Below are 19,636 nucleotides of genomic sequence, written 5' to 3'. Positions count from 1 at the left end.
TTTGAACAATCATATTTCATGGCAGAGACAGCTGCAGTTCAAAAGCACACACAAATATCTATTTTTTTGGGTAATTATCAATCTGCCATGGGTAATAGTAATAATTTCAGATGGATAAGAGAATTATTGGCAAGCCTGCCCCAAGACTGAGGTGTGTAGTCCTTGGTCTCTCCCTTTGTGAATGCACTGCTATGGGAGGTGATGATACTGAAGCAATTGCATCAAATCTTCAACCACCCCAGTATGAGTATTAGATCTGAAATAAAAAGTTTGCTTTTGTGACAGAGAAAGTATTACCTATCTTAAAATTATATTCCCATCTTGTTACACCAGAACCTGCCAAGCCCCTGCCCTCCCCAGCTCCCAGCAGGCTGGTGACACCCTGCTGTGGCCTCTCTCTTCCATCTCTGGGGAAGTCTGATGCTCTCTCACACAGGCCCCATCCCACCAGACCACAAGGCTGAACTCCACGCTGGGGGTGACCTGTGCTTTTTAGACAAGAGCAAGTGAACCAAGAGTTTCCAGCTCTCAAAATGCTCACACATTTCAAGACTTAAGGGAGCCAATTTTAGAAGTGTTCCATTAAGCCTTTACTTTGTTCACTGCCAAAATCTCTTAAGATTTTGAAGTGTGTCTCATCTCTGCCTTACCAGGCTGTGAGGAGTTCTAGAGCCCCCATGGGACACAGGGTCAGACAGCTCAGGAGCTCAGTCTCCTGCACTGCAGGCGCATCAGATGTTTTTCTCTACTGGGAATTGTTTTCCCCATCATTCTGAGCAGTGTAATACAGTAACACATTGCATGGTGGAAAAGAGAACTTTTTAAAAATCAAATATCTTTAGTTAGCAACACACAAACCAGAGAGCACCAGACTTCCCACTTATGAGTCGGTTGCTTAGCACTTACCAAAGGGACACAAACACTTGCATAATCCAAGATTTCTATGAGTCCAAATCTTGCATATTTAAGCAATGTGCAGAGTCAGAGTTACTACAAACTCAGCTTTGGCATGCTATCTATTGGATTATAATCAAACATGAATTAATTTGGGCTATTGCTTTTTAAATGCTCGTGGGACATTTTTAAAGCACGTTCTCTGTAGAGAAAGAGAAATAAGTAACATTGCTCATGCTATGAGCAACATAACCTTACAACAGTTCTTAGCTAGTACACAGTAAACTGGATATGAAAAATCAAGGGGCTCTTCAAAACCTGGTTCTTCAGCAGCTCTGTCATACAAAGATGGCACTGTCACACAGCTGAAGAGGCCGAGCCCGGAAAACAGAAGGGATGTTCAAAGTTGACACATGAATCCTTTTAAACCCTCAGTGCCTTGGCACACTGCTGAGCCTGGCCTTGTCCTCCTCACACTCACCCCATTAAAGGCAATGAGAGTGAGGTCTTGGAGGAGTTGAAACTAGGCCCTATATGGGGAATTTTACAGAGGTCACACTGGTTGGTAGATGCTTTTAGTTGGCTAAAAAAGCAAGTAGTGAGCTGTTATCTTCCTCACCCTGATGGGTTTGGGGTTTTGTTTGTTTGGGATTTTTTTTCTGCAGCATAAGTAAAGTAACTGATTTAATTGGGTTTTTTTTTTTGTTGTTGTTCTCTAGTAATAAAAAAATAAAATAAAGGCTATGGATTAATTACAAAAGCAGTAGTGCTTCTTAACAGCAAATCAAACCTTACCTTAGAGCTCTCTTAAACCAACAGACAAGCAATGGGGAGGGTAGGACTTTTGCTTCTCAGGAAAACAACAATATTAATTTTACAGTTAAAAGTTCCCTTCTTATTTTGCTCTTATACAATACTATTTCTGTACAAAACTAGTTGGTTTGGGTTTCTTCATATACACAGCAAGAGAGCTCGTGATGCACGCTACCCTGGAGCATTACCTCAAGCAAAAAACCTCTTCTGTATCAAGCTGGCAGCATGCACATGAAATCCATACTCTGCTGGAAAATACTGATCCCTCTGAGTAAGAGCTAAGTGAATTTCACTGATCCAGTCAGGCAGGTAGCTTATCATCCTGTATGCAGAGAGGAGAGGGAACAGGGCTCTCTAGAGACAAGGATCCAGAATAGGCTAGAGAGAAAGGACACCTGACTGTCCAAGCTTTATCTGTTTATTCAGCTGCTCTGTAAAGCTCTTGCCACACATGAGTAGAACTCAGGGAAGAGGCAGATGCCAGATCCTAGACTCTCAAGTTATGTACAGGAGCAACTGAGAAATCATTAATAGAGCTGCCACAGAAAGAATAAAAGGACTCTCTAGACCACAAAGCTCTTCATCCCAAGAGTAACTCTAGGTCTCTGAAGAGTAGAGTAAAAAAAAAAAAAACTACAAATTTCTTCTTATAGTTTGACTAAACTAAAAAAAAATAAGGTACAAAAGCAGTGCTTTGCTTCATTAGACAATTCCCAGGCACGAGCAATAAAAGTTAATGTTAATACTGATCAATTTAGATGACATGAAGATGATTGTTTATAGTGCTCTACTAAGTCATAAACAAGCCCTCAAAAGAAGTTGCACTCAACAGCCTGCAGTGCACATACAGCCTTTGTCTGGTGTTTGGCACGGGGCTGGGTGAAGAGAGCTACAGAAAAAGCTCTGTGCTCATTTTTCTAGCTCCTAAGGCTTCAAAAGTGACATCTCCACTAAAATGAGCTATGTGAAAACAGCATGACTGTCGATAATTTCATCATCACCATGTCATCAGCAAATACCTGATAATTATCTCAAAGCAATCGTTCTTATTTGCTCATTATTTTAAAGCACAGAAATATTAGGGGAAGAAGTAAAAGCAGCCCTAAATGGGGACCAGAAGCTGTGTCCCACTGCTGACAGGAACAGTGTTCCATAGCTCCTAGGTGTGAGGCACAGCTCCCTCAGACCTCAGTTCAGATCCATGCCAGCCACAGTCAGCAGCACCTCATACATAACAATCAGCCTGGTTCAAGCATCATTCAAGATATTTTTCTTCTTTTCCAGTGTCAGCAGAGATAAACAGCTTCAATAAGGGCATCAGAGCTACAGCAAGGGAAAGGCAGTCTTGCAAGGAAGTTAAACCCAATTAAAAGAGAGCTAATTCTCTGCAACCACTGAGGGTACCCACGTGTTCAATGCAGAAAGTTACCTACCATTGAAATTAGCTAATACATCTGCATTCTGTCCTGAAGGAAAGCCTTCACTATCTTGCTCAATAAGTGACTTCATCCAAATAATTGGAGGTTTCTGCCACATGAGAGGTGGTTTGTACCATTGGTATGGGATAAAAACAACATGGTAGAAATCCCCTTTTTTACTGGAGCTTTCACCAGAACTGTCTAAAAATATATTTCTTGGTGTCCTCAGGTCACAGTAGAAGACAGGTAATAAAGCCTTCAGTGTGAAGGTGTGTTAGGATACTCCCACCTCCTGCCTTCAGGGATGGAAAGGAACCATGGGCAAGCACATAGGCAATCTCTGCAGGCAGCAGCAGAGTGGCTTCAACCAACAGATTCTAGATCACATGAATTATGTGTCTACTGTCTGCACCCCTAAATACTCTTTCCAGCTCAGCAGAAATCAGTCCTGACAGAATCCCCCCCTCATATCACAAAAACAAGTGTGTGGGGTTTTGTCTGCCTGTGTATTATGTGAATGCTGGTTTATGCTGATTGCTACCTCAGGTCACAGATAAAGAAAACAAAAATTCAATGCTAGATTGAAGTAGACTGAATTATGCTATTTTTAGCTTTTTTTTAAAAATTAGTTTGAATAATTAGCTTAACTTTTGTTGTAAGACAGAAAACCTATGAAGTGCTGTATCTTTTCCTTATTGGAGATAAAATACATGAGTCTAAGTCTTCTACAAGTACCCACAAATATTTGTGTCCTCATTTATAATCCTTAAAAAACAGTTTTAGAAGATTTTTTTTTTCCTGTGAGAGAGCATAATCTTCATCCAATGTGCAGAGGAAAGAGGCTCTCTTCTCAAGTGGAACCCTTTACATTCCTATATGCCTTGAACAAACAAAATTGCCAATTGAAATGCCAGTGCTAGTTCTTGCAATGAACCCCCTCCATATGTGCTGGAGAAAAAGCAATGAATCACAGAGGGAAACAGAGGCTAAAGCAAATCAACCCTTTCCCATTAAATGCTACCATATTACCATTTCAATTAGCTAATATTGATACTATAATTTTGTATGTTGGTGATTGCACGTGCAATATATAACAGCAAATTACTGCAATCACCAACTGTTGAACAAGTGCTTCTGACTCACCAGCTACTCTTTGATCTTAAAATGTTAGTTTCCTATTAACAGTTAAGTACCATAAATGTACATTAATATAAATGAGAAAGGAGGTAAGTTTACCAAACACAAGAAAAAAACTAGTCAAGGGAAAAGGCCCAGCAGTGAGTAATCACAAATGTGATGGCAGTCTCCCTACTATGCTCTTTCCTTTCCTTGCTAGCTCACAGTAAAAATCACAGTGGTTGTTACTGCTGAGGAGAATTCAACACTAAAACAATCCCTCACACCCCTGAGCATTTCAGACTGCTCCCCTTCCCCAGTTTCCTTGACCTCAAAGTGCTCTGTAGGCACTAGTCATTGTTCTCTTTCATGAGGAGCTGTGTAGAGAATTTATATTGATATAGTCAGAGAACCTGAGATTATAATCAAGACTTAATTCTCATTTTTGCTAAGATTGCCTTACATCATGATAGAGTAAGACAACATCAGCAGGCATCATGTTCTTATAACTGGGTAGCTGCCTGGTTTTGCTCTGGCTAAGAATGCAGTTAAGGTGAGGGGAACACCAAGAGAGAAACCAGAGTCAGATAGTAGCAGAGATAATCTTTAACAAAGCTAAATTGAATATTATCTGCATGTTCATTAATTACTTTGCTGTTATTGTGCTCAGATGTCATAATGGCACCACACCATGCAGTAGTATATGCTCCATTTAGTGTATAATGTGTTTTCTAATATATCAGCACATAGAAATTGAAAGGCTGTTTTCTGGGCTTAAAAATACCTGACATTGCTAAGCTCACAACTGACTATATTATCTAGTGTAGACAGCTGAGAATGTGAGAAGGTTCACTAGAAAGCGTTTCACAAAAAATTCTAATTCTCTTCAAAGAAAGGTTAGTCCATACAAAAATGCAGAGTCTATTAAAAGATGCTCAATAAGATACATTGCATGTTCTCCAAATGTCCGTTACAGATGGCTTTCTGTCTGTAATTGTGATTTGAAAAAATACTGATTTATGTTCCACAGAACACAGGAAAAAAATACAGAAGGAAATTAGAGCCAGCCACTAGAAAGGAACAGACTCTACCAAGTAAATTGCAAAGCTGTAGGAAGAGCTCCTATTACTCAGGGTTGAAACTCTCCTAACATCCAGGGAAGAGGGCTGAATGATGTGCAACATGTCAACATGTCCTTATTTAGGGACTGCTGCCTTGGACAAGCTGCCAAACAAGGGGAAAGCAACTGGACTATGAGAAAAGTAGGTAAAAATGTGTAGTGCTTTGGCTCAGAAGTCACATGTATGGAAAGCCCATAAGCATGCACTAGTCACAGCAAAACACTGCACACCTCATGCCTGAGTAACCCCTGCCATGGGCACGGAGAAGTCACAGCATCCCAGGCTTCTGTTAAAGGGATTTACTAAAGCACTTCTGGAGCTGCTCCCTGCTCTCACAACTGCCTGCTCTCTGGGCTGTGGATGGAGGTACCAAGAGACATTCCCATGAATGTGCCCTGCTAGAGATTCTGCAGAGGATGCTCTTCGTGACAGGCCACACTCATTCCCATTGCTCCCAAAATGTGCTGCGAAGGTGGCACGTTCTGCTGCTTATCTAAGGAAGCTCGGCTTTTTAAAGACTTAATTCCACACCATTTTCTTAAAAATTCTCATCATCTTGGAGGACTCAGTAGATTGCAACAGGAAGTTTATTCTCCTCTATTCTTCAGACATACAGGGGCTGTATGACCTTTTTTGTGGGCCCCTTTTCTGTGCCCTAAACACTGTCTCAGCATGTGCAGCAACACAAACCTAATGGAATGCATGGCCACGTGAGAATAGGCTCCAGCAGCACCATTGCACTGAAATTAAGAGTTCAGATTCTTATCACAACTTTCCTTTCTGAATTTCACCACTGAAACTGATTTAAAATCTTTATTATCAAAGCACTCTCCTCCACGAGAATTCTACAAAGTTGCAGCTAAATCCTGTGACAGAGCATTCTGCCTTCCCACCTTTGGGGCCTCCTGAATGCAACAACCAAAGTCAGCACCAGTCAGTCAGAGCCTTCTCTGTATATCAAGAACATGGTTAGCAGGTATTCTCTGAAAATAAGCAATTTGCTCACTCCTCCAGACACTTGTGGACAAATAAGGACTACAGGCCCTATCTGCTGAGTGTTCTGAACTATTTCATAAAGTAGAGGTTTGATGGTTTGGAACAAATGAAGAAAAATGGCTCCTCATTTTTATAATATTTATTCATTGGAAAATGAGAATTCATCAAACTGCTTCTGCAGTTGAATCCTACCAAGTTTATGGAACTGGGACCAACATCTGCAAAGTGGGTTTAGTTTTACTGCATTCAGTTAACTGAAATATATAACTCACACACCTATAAAATAGGCTACTCAGCTGGAAAATCAATGTCTCTTCAGCTTGTGGCATTTTAGTAGGTAGAGTTGTTCTTAAATCATTATTTGTTGTTATGGTCAGAACTGCTAAACAGCATAATCCACCAAATCATTCTGTAAGGACAAAACAAGTAGTTGTTGTTCAGCACTCCATCAACAACCCCTCTACCAGATGCCTTCTCAATCTTCTCTTCATCATCCAAACTCAGCTGTAATACTTCTGAATACCATTTTTTCCAAATAAATCCCAATAATATAGTGTGCAAGGTATAGATTTTCAGTTAGTTGAGAGCTCTGTGGCTGTTGAGAACTAGGTGTGTGCACTGAAGTCAGGTACAGGAGTTCCAGGGGACTCCTGTGGGGCTGCAGCTTTGGAGAGTTGGGTCACATCTTCCACTGCAGCATTTACATCAGCAAGGTCACTGGGTGCTTAAGGGCAACCAGCACAGTCATTTATAAATTAAGATGTTAACATCAGGTGAATTAAGATTGCACCACTGAGTTAAATGTTGATTTCCTTGATTATTTTCCTAGAGCCTACTTTTAAGGACACAAATTCATGGAATGTGACATCAGGTGGAAGGTTCATAATTTATATAAATTATAAACTAGACTGATGGTGCAAAGATCAAGCAAGTAAAGACAGTGCTAGGAAAGAAAATAAATTTTCAGATTGGGCACATTGTTGTACACATTTTTGGATCCTGCAAGGCATCACACAGAACAGTACAAAAATTTATAAATAAAAATAAATGCTAGAAACCAATTTGATGCAGCCACTCAGTCATAAAGAGAATTATTTAGATGTATTCACTGCTGCTGAATAATATACTTTTCATAAATTTTTATGTGTAGTCAGTATCTCACTATCTGTAAAGCGGCATTGTTTTCAACTCCTTAAAACTGGTATAATTTAATAAATTAAGCTCCTATTTTCCAGACTCCTCCTCGCTTTAGGGTAAATACTTTGCAAAAATTTAGCCAAGAAAGACATAGCCTTTACATATACATACATATGCCCATGTAAGTTTATATAAGACTGAAGAAAGAAGTCATTTGTGATGTTCATGTTAGTAGTTCTGAGGACTTTAAGCAGCACTTGTGTCCCCTCCTCTGGAGCAGCAGTACACTTGGCAGGGAGATTCTGTGCTAGGAGCTGTGTGTTGGCAATAGGACTTTTGCCAAATATGTGAAAATGTATCCTAATTTAGCCAAGTCATAAACCATAACAAGCCATGCCCTGCAAGTGTCCCTATGTCCTGCTGTACCTGCTGGATACGTGCAGCTACATTCTTGGATTATTTCAGTGGAAATGCTCAGATTCAGGGTAAAGCACGATTTTATTTGCAAATTTTCTTCTGGACTTTTCTTGGGTCTTCCTAGGCTGTCTGGGTCTGGAATCAGTGAAAGAAGACTTTTCTCTGGTGCTGTCTGCACTTCCTGCTGGCCTTAGAGCTTGTGGGAGAGAAAAGTGTCTGATTTACACACAGAACCAGAAAGGGTTGAACTTTAGTGGGAGAGAACAGAGGGTAGACTTCAACCGAGGCAACAAACTGACACTCAGCATGGAGGAGGAATAAAGGGACATCTGAGGAGCAGCTGTGTTCCCTGAGAACCATCAAGTCTGGGAAGGCAAAGAAACATAAAGGAGGGAGGAGGTAATCACTACATCCAAATGGGCAACAGGAAAGGAACCAGAAAGGGAGATGGCTCACCTTGAGTCCACGACTTCACAGAAAGGTCAAAATCCATGTAGGTAACTAGAAAAGGCTGAACAAAAGTTTGGTGACAAAGAGTCCAGTGGCAAGGCCTCAATCCCACCGAGGCACCTGAGGCGCTCCATTCCTTCTCTGGGCTTTTGGAGATGCTTGTCTGTGCTGAAATTCGTGGTGATGAGACTGAGAAACCTGGGACAAGGAAATGCTTCATCACAGGCATTATGGTTGGGAATGGGACTGAGACAAAAGACCTGAGAAGGAGATCTGGAAGGGGAGAGTGTATCTCCTGAGAAACACCATATGCAGTCTGAGACTGTGCTGAAAACCGACACTGGACTCACAGAAGAAATAGGTTAAGGAGGCAGGTATGGGAAAAGAGAAACTGTGTGACTTTAAGCAGTTTTTAAAAAGTGATACCGAAATATTCCAAAGTACAAATTATGTTTGCACTGACATTGATTTCAGGCAGACCCCGACTGTCCTTGCTAGCAGTGGCTTGAGATGTGTAGCATTTGGATCCTCGGGGATGCACGGCTACTTTAGACACCCCCATCCCTAAAATGTACCCGACACGCCTAAGCACGGCCACCGGCCCCTCACGGAGGAGCCACAGATGGGCCTGGGGCTCCGTCACTCTCGCTCCGGGGCTCCGCTTCCCTCGGGAGCAGCAGCAGGGCGGACGGGAGCTGCGGCTGGGATGGCGCCGGCGAGACAGACGCCGGCTGCCTCTGGCCCGCCTATGCCCAGGCGGAGATACCCACAGCGGCACTTCCAGGCCTCCGCGGGAGCCGCCGGCGCGGCTCGAAGAAGGGGCCGACCCGCAAACTCTGCCCGGGGCGCTTCTCCGAGCCCCGGCCGGGGGCAGCCGCTCACCTCCGACACGAAACGCATCATTCGCAATTAGCGGTTTGATGTGATACGGGAGCGCGTGGTTTGCATTACGGAAGAAATGACCTGATAATCGCCCGGCAGCAGCTTGCAGATGTGCTAAGTGACTCCGGTCCCGCTCCCCGGTGGCATCTCCCGCTCCCCGGCGCCTTCGCTGCTCCCCTGCGCGCAGCAGTGGCTCAGTGGCCCCGGGCTGGGCACCGCAGGGCACCTTAGAGCGCGGAGGCTGGAGGGATAAGCATTGCTTTTGATCTAAGAAAAAGCAGTAAAAATAGTCAAATACTTTCTGGTATGAAAGTGTTTCTGCCTGAAATGTTTTACAAACAGAATTCGAGGAGCTGAAATTTGGAAAGAGAAGAGGAAATAGCGTTAGCGGGGGGACAAAGTCCCAGGTTAAAGGGGTGGGAATGTCCTGTGGTTCCCGGCGAACGAAGCGCTGCTGTGGCCGCCCCACAGCCCCTCTGCCCCCCGGGCCCACGGCCGTCCCCGTCCCGCCGCACCGACGGCTCGGGCTCACCGGCGCACTGCGAGGTGTCCTCAGGGGACGGGGGAAACAGCAAAGCTGTGGCTGCCCTCAAACGTTACCTTACAGCTGCCGCAATCGCTTCTGTAACCTGCCCCCATCCACTGATTTGCCAAGTCTTTGTGAATACCAGACTATATCATTTCTTTATAAACGCATTTAATCACTAACCACCAAACAAGCGTGTTTCGTTTAAGCATTTATAAGAGAACAAAATCAAACTCGCTTGCAATATGAAACCTGAAAGAGCTGAAGGCTCCAGAGAGCCGAGGTTGGTTGCTTTTGCTTTCAGGCTGGCCAGCAGAGCGCAGTGGATGCAGTTGCTGGGGCTGTGGTGCTCTCCGAAGTTGCCCGCTTTCAGAGGGGTAACTGCTGCGGCTCTGCGTGCAGACACGTGAGTAAGAAACCTCTCGGCATCAGCTTGCGTGTTGTCTCCGCGACTTAGTAAAATTATTTATGCTGGGGTAGTAAGAGTTGGCAACCCATCTTATGTGTTCTACCGTGACTTTCAATGAGTCAAGGACGTTTTAAGTCCAGGGAAGATCGCTGACAGATTTTCTTGGTTAAAATATTGCAGCATTTCCCATTAGCGTTATCTCCTGGAAATAGCATAAAGAGCACTACACAGCAACTTTGTAATTGATTGTCGTTTTATAGAAGTTCTATTTCCCTTGGCAAGTCCATCACGTTTGGGAAGAGAGCTCGTGCCAGAAAGCCTGTTTCCTTCCAGCTTTCATAAATAAAAAAAAAAAAAAAAAAAAAAAAAAACCAAAAAAAAAAAAAAAAAAACAACTCCCCCCCCCACACACACACACAAAAGGAAAAAAAAAAAAAAAAAAGAGAACCAGAAAAAACCTCACATCACCACACCAAACCAAGAACAAGATGCAAGGAACCAAGATTTGTTATGTGTACAATGTAGTTCAGCTTTTCAGCACTGTGTTTCAAACTTGAGGAATGATGTTTTGTGATAGAGTAGTTACGGGATAGAAAAGTGGCAGAAGATGCTGGACTGGGTGGAAGAGTGGATTATATTCATGAAGCAACAGGATCTGGTTCTCCAGCTAATGAGAAATGGCAGCTTATATTTTGAACATCCGAGAAAGAGGCCTCCTGAGGGAGCAAACAGTGAGAGTTGTGCTGCTTTCACAAGAACAAGGCCACAATACCCAGTGGCCAAGCTCTGTTCCTCCTCCAGGGTGTGCCTGAACCTTCACCTGGGTACCACATGAGGTGTGGCATCTATGGCTATACCACAGTGCGTTTAACTTACAGATCACACTTGGAAACTGTGGAGAGAGTGGGTGAAAATATGTGACAGGCAGCTCGAATATGCACGGTTTGCTCCTGGATCCGGTTTTGGGTTGGGCTTTTCAAAGTTTGTGTTGCAGACCGAGTGGCGGCAGTGACTCGATTTTTTGATTAATTCCCATTTGGTACTTCTCTAAGGAGACTTGTCAGGAGGCAAGGCTTGGGAAAATGTAATTTCAAATGATTGGGACCGATTTACAGGCAACAGCAAGAGACTGGGATCACCTCGTCCTTCCTCCTGCCCCAGTGCTGGACTGTACCCTGAAATAAACTATTTTTGAAGCGCCCGTATGCAGAGCATTTTTGCAGTTACACACAAAATAAAGGGATCTAAGAACAAAAGATTGTTCTGGACAGTCAAACTGGAATGAGTTGGAAGGATACATTTAGGAAGTGGTTTCTTGGACACTAATTAGGACCATTTGCTTGGGGTTGCCATTATTATCCTTTAAGACTGGAGGGCACGATAGATCAAATGATTTATATATCATTAACAATTCTTGTTAACCATAAACAGGGTTGGGCTTTTCCATACTGATTACCAAGTAATGCAATAAGGACTTGTTTTATTTCTTCTGCAGCGTTCATAGGAGCAAGCTAATGCAAAAATGAGTCCCAAAAAAAGTGTTTCAACTCTTTTTTTCTCCTTTTTTTTTTTTTTAATAGGTGACTATTAGCTTTTTTCATTCTATGAGATTGGCTGCAAAACTGAAGCCAGTCATCTCTTTGTGGCTTCCACAGATAGAACACTGTCATTTGCTGCACCTGATCCAAGTTCCCCAGTGAATGTGTTTTAATTGTCATAAACCACAAACTGAACCATATTTAAACGTGTATTTTCAACAGTGCATCACTGAACCCCTTTCACTTTCGTTTATGCTACAAGTAACAGGCTACAATCCCATAATACAATTATTTTCCCTTTAAAATAAACTAAGAAAGTGAGCATATGGGATCTGTAAATCCCACAGGTGTATCTAACATTACTTTTGTAATGATGTAAGCAACATGATGGCCAAACATCGTTGGTACCCAGGAGTTTAGACTATTGAAAAGTGCGGGCGGCAGGGACAGACAGCGTTGTGTGTTGCGCTGGGTGTTGTGTGCTGTGGAGTGTGGTGTTTGCTCTGTATTGCTGTGTGCTCTGCGTGCCGTGGTGTGTGTTGCTGTGCTCTGTGCTCTTTGTGTGTTTCTGTGCTCTGTGTTGTGTGTTCAGTGTGCTCTGCGTGTGTGCTCTGTGTGCTGTAGTGTGTGTTCTGTGTGCTCTGTGAGTGTGTTGCTGTGCTCTGTGCTGTGTGTTCTGTGTGCTCTGTGTGTGTGCTCTATGTGCTGTGTGTGCACTGTGAGCACGGCCGGGGCCGGCTGTCGCTCCTCACCGGCACAGGCGGATGACCGGGGTGGCGGAGCGCTCCCGCCGCGTACCGGGAAAATCCGCCCTTTGGGATAAGCCCATCCCCTTCGACTGCTCCGGAGGATGCTCCGACGCCTCTGCACAGCGAGCTCGGCCATGCCTAGGCACCAGAGCGGGGCCCGGCCCCGGAGCCCTCCCGAGGGGCAGGCGAGGAAGCCGCCGCCGCCGGGCTGGGCCGGGCTGCGCGGTTCCGCCGCGGGTCTCCGGGCCCTCCGGCCCAAGGGGGATGATCCCGCCGCCTTGGGGCAGGGCCGAAGCGGCTCCCTGACACACTTGCTACCGGATTAAATCCCCGGCACTGAGGTGGGGGATGGGAGAAAGAAAGGCTCCATAGAATCGCTTGGGTTCCTGAATAATTTAAATTCTTTTTATTTGATTGAACATTGGTCTGTTTGGCATCCAAGTTTGTAAAAACCTTAGAAAGACAAAAGAATTCGGTTTGCAAGCATAATACGAAGTGTAAAGCACACCACAGATATTCATGAGCACCCAGGAGGTACTGAGCACTCCTGTACATTCGAGGCCCTTGCCAGGAGCTCCCACATCTTTGTTTCATTAACACGGAGCCCTCCTTTATTTCCTGCTAAAGTCACCGACATCCGGACCGCTGTATTTATTGTCTCGCACGACTTCTTCTACAGATCTTCATTAAGGCTGAATGGCACTCACACAACATGTTCTATCATAGTGTCGATGAATTGCTGCGCCTAGAAAACACTAAATGAATCCCCAGCCCTAAAGGTATTCCTGAGATGAAGCTGGTCTGCTGTCCCCGCCGAGCACTCTGCCAGCGGGGGGACTCGCAGGCCGTGGTGGCCTTCGGGACATCCCGGTGCCTCGCAGCAGCTCCATGATGGACCTTGGCTGGGAGGGTTTGGGGTAACCCGGAGGGACTGAAGTAAATGGAAAGGCTTAGGGGGTTTATTTATTTATTTATTTTATTTTTGGTGCTTTGAAATGAAACAGTTTCATTTAGATGGGAAGCTATTGTCAGTTTCCTGGTGTCCCATTTTGATGCTCTCTCAGTTTGGGTTGAACGAAATGTCTTGAAACCAATTCCAAAAAAAAAAAAAAAAAAAAAAAAAAAAGCTTGTACAGGCTTCCAGATGCTAAGATTTAGATCATTTGAACGTCAGCGCAGCCTTCTGGTAACAAAAAACATCCAAATGGATTTCATTTGTGTGTTAACATCCGTCAGATGGGAGAGTAGCACAGTTTAGAGCTGAAGTCTGTTTTCATGGCTTTAGCAACTGGGTCCACATGAACATCTCGTCTGGCAAGTCAATAGGTTGAAGTTACATTGAATAGACCGAGTCCAAATATCTGAAATGACTCGGAATGGTTGTGCTAACAAATACTGATGTAATGTATGAGGCCATTACTGCTGTTTATACAGATTCGCGTGGGCATGCAAATAGGTGGAGAGGGGGGTCATTGCGGGGAGAGACAGCTCTGGAGGGACCGAGCGGGCGGCGCGCCCTGCAGCAGCGGGCGGGACCCGGGCCCGTGCCGAGGTACCGCCCGTGGCTCCGCGTTCCGTGCGCAGCAACCGAGCGTCGGTCCCTGTCGCTGAGCGAGCACCGGCCCCGCAGCGTGCTGGGTCCTGTCCCGGCTGTCCGTGCTGGGTGGGGAATTGGTAAGGCACGGGCCGGTGCTGCTGCCGCAGCAGCAGTAATGAAATAAAGCATAACATTAGTTAGGCACGACGCAGCAGGTGGCTTATTATGAGCCTTGCATATTCCTCTGCCTCTTGCTCCCATCAGAGCGCTGGTAATTGGGGGAAAAAATATATTTTAGGCGATTTAGAGAGTAACAGGAGGAACGGGGCAGAGTCCGCGGCTGGGGCGTCCAGCGGGCCAGAGCCGGAGCCCGGCTGGGCTTCTCCCTCAAAGTCGCAGCGACAGCAACCGTAGTGATTATGATACTAATAATTCTTATTGTTGTACCTTGGCGCAGATGGCGGCTGCTCTCTCAGGGAGGTTAAGAAGACAGCAAGTCCCATGAAGGCCGCTTCCCGGCACGCACAAACAGACGGATTCAGCTACCCCTGCCTCGGAGTTGCTCCCGCTTTTGCTCGGGATGCCTTTAAACTTCCTGGTCGCCAGCGGATTTAACGAAACCTTATTCTAAAAGCTCTCGCCATCCGAACCACGGGAGCAAGACGGGTTTGCAATGGCCCCGGAGCTGGCACAGCAAGCCCTGCGTGATGAAAGCTCATGGTCCCTGCCCCAAATCCACTCCTCCTGCAGAGACATACTAGGCTTTTAGGTTCTCCACCATCAGTACCCACACGAACACACACACACATACACACACACACACACAACCCTGACCCACGTCCCTGGCCGGTTTCTCCAGGTGAGCCGCTGCTGTTGCGTGGGATGTGCCCTTTGCTGCCCGCCCGCGTTCACGGGGACCACGGGCACGACCCGCCGCGGCGCCCGGGCTGCCCACGGTCCCCCAGCCCTGTCCGCGGGAGGGCGGGAGCGGGGCCTCCCCCCGCTGGCCGGGACGGAGCCGGGGCGGGGAGAGATGCTCCCGGTGCCACCGCGCTGTTCCCGGCTGCTGCCGAGCTGCCGGCCCGCCGGCAGAGCCTGAGCATACTGGGACCCGCCGCTCTGCCCAAAGCTCACGGGCGGACTCCCACCCGCCGGTGCGCACCCCGGCGGGAAGCCGAGTCCGCCCTGCTTCCTCCGCTCGCCGCCGGGGCTCCGCTGACAAACTCCAAGGACGATCATTAGCGTCCATTGCCTTTTGGTTTTTTTTCAGATAGATTACCAAGCTGGCCACGTAGACCTGAGGGTCACATGGCTCGGGGGAGAAGGACAGAAACTGTCTCAGGAGTTAAGAGGAACGGGCAAACAAAGCCAAAGCGAGAAGTCATCTCGTGTGGCTGCTGCAGAAACAGCTGCCCGGCCACAGGGTCCTCGCAGTGAGCTCCCTCCTGAGAGAGCCGCTCCGCCGGGGCAGGCGGGAGGCGCGGCCGCAGCCCGTCCGCAGCCCGGCCGGGAGCCGGCTCCTGCCTCCCCGTCGGCTCCCCGCTTCCCCCTGGGAGGAAGCACGAGAAATTACTCCCGACCCTATATTCTTCTATTGTTTTGAGCCTGTGGATCAATTGTCATCAGTACTGTCACCTAAGAAGCAATGATTCCGATTCATCTTGGCATCTGATTTTATTCTAATGGGTTAAATTGGGTTCACTTTTACAATTATCCCAGGTTTGACTGCGTAGTATTGCATGACAACTCACAGTTTCATCGGGTTTGGCAAAGCGAGGTTGCTCCATGAATCCGTATATCATATCACATCAGATCAGGCTGAAGTTTGCTGTTTAGCGACTCCATTTGAGAGGCTTTTTATGAAAGTGGGAAGGGTTGATGCAGTCCATGGTTGGTTCAATGCGATTTGAAAAAAAAATGTGGAGAGATGGCAACAACCCGGGGTTTGCTGCTCAGCTGTGAATAAGCACAGAACGAAAAAAACGACGTGATGGGGAAACGCTCAGCTCGCTACAATATTTTTAACAGCCTCTCGGTCCTCGCCTTTTTTTAATTTCCTAATATGTTCTTTGCTTTATTAGTTTTATTTACAACCAGCTCCCCATTAACACCTCACCTGATTACTGAGGAGCTGAGACAGCTAATCAAGAAAATCCAGCAAACCAGCCAAAATCGAGAGGTGGGATTTATTTTTTTTTCCTACCATTCAGGCTTCTTCTTTATTTATTTGTTTTGTTTTCGGAAATATTTCGAAACAAACAGAAAATAAAAGGCAGGTATCAGTGCATATTGGCGAAAGGTCAGAGGTTAGAAATTCACGTCAGTTCTGTATCAGAGGCTATGCAGAGGGCGGGAAGAGAGAGGGAGAGAAGGGAGGAAAAAAAAATCTTTCCACCAAGCAGCTTGTTTATTTTAATTAACATAGGGATCCTCTGCTAGGAGCAAGGAACAACCTCCATCTACTGGCTAGATCATTGTGTCTCTTCTCCATTCAAAACCCATCCCTCATCACTCATTAAGGAGAGTACAATTTTGGAAGAAGCTTCTAAGGTCTCAAGGTAAGCTCCTGCATGAGTCTTTGCTAGCAATGCAGCTATTTGGACCTCACGGATGTAATTTGCAGGGTGTTTCTTTGGCGTAGTGGTGTTGTTTTTGGTTGGGATTTTTTTTTTTGACAACACAGAACGGCACTTTCCCCAGGTGTATTCGCAGATAACATTTCATGCATCTATGTTTTAATCTAGAAATATAGCTCAGCTTGGGAAGCCTGAGCCTTTCAGCTCAATTAAAAAAAAAAAAAAAGCCCCTTCTTTTGTGCTTCTTTTAATTTTTTCTTTTTTAATGGAATGGCTTCTTTCACCTGTCTGTAATCCAGTCTGTAAGGTATTCCTTTTCAAAAGCAGCAAAATATGATAATTTCCAATGGCTTAATTACAAGCGGAGTGCAAATACGATTACAGCTAATACCAGACAACTATGGAGCTGACAGTGCTGAGGTCCTAGGCAGTGAACAGTTTCATGTTAGACAATAATCTGCCTCTCTTGCTTTCTTCTGGCTGTGTGATCACTTGTTTGTGGTCAGTCACAGCGCTTGGCTATGGAAGATATGTGTTTGGGATTACTGTGCAAAACACCTAGTTGTTTCTTATTTAAATATCATCTCCCTAAGCAGATGAATACGTGTCTTAATTGACATGTTTTCAGATTACCGGGAGCTACAAGCACATTGGAGGTTTGGGGAGTTTTAATCCGATGCCGGTTTCGGTTAAAGACACCCTGCGCTTGTGTCTCTCGCAGCGCCAGCCCAGCGCAGCCTGGCAGGGGAGGAGAGGGGCTGGTGCCCGCGTCTGGCTGCCATGCACCGGCTTTAACATGTCCCTAGCACAGCGATCCGTTACGGAACACTCGAGAGGACTCAAGGGAGGAGAAAGATGGTGATGGTAAAATACGTTGTATCTGACTCCGAAGTGGAATTTTAAATAATGTATTTTAAAATAAAAAATAATTTTTGAAATTGAGATAAAATAAACCGCAACCTATTTGAATACTGAAAACTATATTAGCTACATTTGGTGCCACCACCAAGAGATGTAATTCTATTCAGATTTCCCTTCTTTGTGTCTAGATTGGTTGCAGTTCCCGCGGACTTTACAAACAGATGAGACTGATCATTAATAGCACTGCACTCCACCACAAGCTCGTAGAGCAGAAAATAGCGTTAGGATTTAAAAATAGACCTGGCTTTAACCACCCGACTTGCAGGCAACAGGATCGTAATCCTGTTGCTGTTATTACTACTCGCTTTAAATTTCTGGAAATGATTAAACTGGAAGTGTCTTGAAAAGTTCAGGTGCTGACGGAGAGGGTGTGAAGCTCTGGTGCCCTGCGGGGCGGGAGGCGGCTGGCCCGGGCAGTGCCCCGCGCCTGCAGCCGGACACACCACGGCCTCAAATGCGGCAGGCGAAATCCAAACCACTTCTCTTCAAAGAACACCTCCTCCTCCCCACCCCCACCCCCCGCCTGAACACCCTCCCCCTTCTCCTAATTACTGTTGGTCAATTATTAATTTGCATATAGACCTTGTCCTAAATCCCCCGAACTAAATACAAGATCGTTCACGCTGTGATAGGCTTTAGCCCGTAGCCCGTGGCCAGGGAGAACGCGGGCTCGGTGGCAGAGCGGATCCCTGGGACCGCACGCTGAAACCTTCCCAGGGCACACGCTAATTGCGAAGGTGGAAGGGGCTCCGGGCAGCGCCCGCGGAGCTGCGGGCAGGGGCTGCAGCCGGCCAGCGGGATGTCCGGGAGCTCTCCAGCCCTGCGTGGGCAGGCAAACACTGTACCTGCGGAAACCTCCACAGCGATGCATCCCTCATTCTCCCCATCAGCCCCCCATTAGGTCGGGGAGTTCGGGTAGAGCCTTACAGAGAGGAAAAGACCGAGAGCGCCTGTCACGTTACTAAAATATTCTGAATATTGCACATCAGAAATTCTTTCTCAAATGCTACTGCAAAAAGAGATAAAAGCGCCCTGCGATGAGAAACTGTCGTTCACAGGCAAAGTGCTAATGCCGATGGATTCATGAGGGCCAGGCTCGTAGATTTGGATTTTAGGTTCCCTGTCGTGTTCTTTGTGAGCTTTTCTCTCCCCCACCCCCCAAGCAAACCAGCAAAACTGTACGGAATCCCTCGTGCTATAATGGCAACCTCTCGCTACCAGCCTGCCTTAGAGCAGCGGAGTTCCAGTTCACAGCGAGGAATGAGATCTCAGGAACATTGAAATAGATTTACCTTGATCTCCTACAGGCCTTTTGGAAACGGAGAAGTCACGTTTGATGCTAGCAACAAACTTTTAGTGTCCCTTTAGGTAAGAAGTGGTCTGCCAGCATTAGGATGTTAATCAGAAAACGCCTTGGAAACCCCTGTCCTCCTTTACTGGAGCAGCAGTAGCTAGTAGCGTATCCTTAACCGTACCTGATGGAGCAGAAAGAAAGGACCCTCTAATTAATTAAGTGTGTCTAACCGGAGGAGGCTCAGCCATTTCTGAGTTTTGTTATGAGTCTGCCCAATTACTCCTAACGGCGCCGTCGAGCTAAGGTAGAGACGGGAATTTAGCAAGCAATATTTTCCGTGTCTCTGCCTTGGATGCTTTGACGCCGCACCTGCACAGCGTTTCGGCGAACCCGAGACAGCAAACGCGAGATATATGGGGGGAGAGGGCAGCCGTGCCCGCACCCGAGGCACCCGAGGAGGGGGCACAACCTGCTTGGGGGGCGCAGGATCCTACTTTAGCTTCCGATGGGGCTGGGCCCAGAGGCAGCCGGGGACTTGCCTCAGACCCTTCCCTGCTCCCGGCGGGCACGATGAGTTTGACGGTCCTCAGCCCGGCAGGGACACGGTCACAGTGGGACGGCGGCGGCTCTTCCGAGAGGGCTCTGCGGGGCCGGCCCGGGCGGGCGGGGGTCGGCGAGGTTCCTGCCTGGCACACACCGGGGTATCTTTGGCAACCCGAACGCCACGGGAAATGCAGACCATTTCCAGGAGAGCACATGCAACGTCAAACAGGGGCAGGGTGAGTTACCCCGACAACATAACTGGAGAAGAATACGGAAAAATTTCCTTCGAAGGGGAAAAC

Source organism: Serinus canaria, chromosome 8 (assembly GCF_022539315.1).
Source record: "Serinus canaria isolate serCan28SL12 chromosome 8, serCan2020, whole genome shotgun sequence".
Taxonomy (NCBI): Eukaryota; Metazoa; Chordata; class Aves; order Passeriformes; family Fringillidae; genus Serinus; species Serinus canaria.
This window is presented reverse-complemented; position numbering follows the sequence as displayed.